Source organism: Pinus tabuliformis, chromosome 3_1 (assembly GCF_031772625.1).
Source record: "Pinus tabuliformis cultivar Carrire ecotype Pingquan chromosome 3_1, CPIR1, whole genome shotgun sequence".
In the NCBI taxonomy this organism is placed as follows: Eukaryota; Viridiplantae; Streptophyta; class Pinopsida; order Pinales; family Pinaceae; genus Pinus; species Pinus tabuliformis.
The window spans coordinates 68587779-68590199 of NC_142301.1; positions in this window are offsets into that span (position 1 = coordinate 68587779).

Consider the following 2421-nt stretch of genomic DNA (forward strand, 5'->3'; position numbering starts at 1 on the left):
GAAAGTGAACGTTCACTTGGAGCAGCTGTTGGAGAAGGCTAATAGGGAAAAAGCAATGCTGAGGCGCATGACTCACCATTACATGGCTCGAAACATGAGCTCCAAAGCGAGAATCAGGAGCCTAAAGGCGAAATTGAGGAAGGTGACAAAAAGACAAAAGAGGCAAAAAGAGCAAGATCGGCTCCGAATATTGGCTGGGGCTTCTTTGGTCCAACATGACATGTGATAGAGAAGTTACAGCCCAAATTTCAAGAAATTTTGAGCACATTTTTTCATTTTGAAATTTTTTGCACAAAAACAGGTTTTTTCTCCCTGTGCGCCGCGCCACCTGGCGCGCGCTTTCACTAGGGAGCTCCAAATGAAAAAAAGTTTATATTTTTGGATTTTCCATGGAAAATTACGAATGCTGGTGCATGGACAAGAAGTTTGGGCCAATTTTGAGTCCTTAGGAGGTCAAAAACACCCAAAAATGACCTCTCTGCTCCTATTTTGACACACAGGAAGTAGTCTTGGGAGATTGCAGTTTTGGAGGGGAAAATGGAATCCAAATTCAGAAATTCCACTTGGGTTGGAAAGTAGAAAGGTATGGCTTTCCAGAAAGCACACTGGTGCTCAATTTGGACTTCAGGAAATGCCTCAAAACCCGCTCCAAAGTGGCACGACGCATACATCTTTTGGCACGGCGCACAGAGACCAAAAGGCCAAAATCACTTCCGCTCCGCGAGAATTCGATTTGCAATTTTCTCCAAGTGAGACCGTTCATTAAAAATAATTTTTTCCCGGCATCAAAGGCAAAGTTTAAAAAACATTTTCATTAAAGGTTGGCTTCTATCCAAGTGGCAAAGGAAGGCGAGCAGTCACCCAAAAAATCTACGCTACATTTTTGTTTTTTTTTTTGTAACGCTGCACCTATCACTAATGGTTGGCTTTTCATTTCCAGTTTGTAATGATTTAAAAAAAAAAAACTCCCCAACTTTGGGTCGATCCAATTTCTGATAGTGAAGCTTATTTATTGTATGAAAAACCATTTGTAAAGGGTTGGTGGGAATTTCTGGGAAACGGTGGGAGAGAAACTCAGTTACTCACTGTACATTTTGACAGAGAATTAATGAAAGGTTGCAGCTCTGGTTCATGAGATTCCTGTGGCGTGAGTTTAGCAAATGTATTTTCTTTCTATTTCATATGTATTTCGTTATGTTTCATAGTTCATTCATATTCATTTCCAGTGAAAGCTTCTAAGTAAGAAAAGGTAGAATTCAGTTTACTGCTCTGCCTTGGAAAAGTTTTCACGTTCTACGTTTTCTTCTGTTGAAAAGGATTCATGTATTTATGCCCTTTTCACCCTCTTAAACAATCTCTCCACTTCATATTCTTTCAAATCTAATTTCTAGACTTTCTGCATATCTTGCCTCATGAAATAATCTGCGTCTTTGAGTTAAATTCTCTGCTCATGCTGTTCCTTGGTCCCATATATCCCAGAAAACTCAGTCATTCATCAAAATACCTCTTTCATATTGATTTACCTAGCCTAAAATCAGTATCCATTTTAAGTCACTCTCAGACCCTATTTGTTTATTTTTCACTGAGCGTGACCCGGAGAGAGCCCTCTCCTATCCTCGTAGGGCTAGCTACGAGGCTGAGCGTGGTTTTTGGTTACCCTGAATTTTGCCTTGCTTCAGCCTAAGGTAGATTTAGGTGCTAACAGATGAAATAACCTCATCCTTGTTGTTGGAGGAGATGAGATGTAAAAATATGGAGGGACATAATGGATATGCCTTGTCTATATGAGAATGGTCCCGTAAAAAAAACAAAAATAAGTCCTCGAGTGGGAGATCTAAATCTAGAGGGAGATCTAAATCTCCAGGAAAACCTGCAAAGATGTGTTGGAATTGTGGAAAGGAAGGGAACTTCAAAAAGGATTGTAGATCTAAAGCTCTTGAGAAAGGAAATAGATTTGATGATGCTCCTTTTGTAGAGGTGAAAACCACCTCAGATGAAAGTGGGGATGTGTATTTGGCTTCTTCTTTAAGTACACATGTAAATAATGAGGCATGGTTGATTGACTGAGGTGCATCCTTTCACTTCACTCCCCATAGGGAGTGGTTCTATGAGTATGAGAAATATGATGGTGGTGATGTATTCTTAGGGGATGACAGGAAGGCTAGAATCATTAGACGCAGAAAATTCAAGCTAAAGTTGCAAGGTGGAAGGATTAGAACATTTACAGGAGTCCTGCATATTCCTACATTGGCTAGAAATCTAATTTCTGTAAACAAGATGGATGATGCAACTGTAAAAATAGTGTTCGAGAAATATAACTGCAAGATGGTTCGAGGAGAACTAGTATGGATGTGGGGAGTTCATATTGGAACTTTCTACAAGATTCTGGGTAGCACTATTATATATGGGTGCTACAATTCT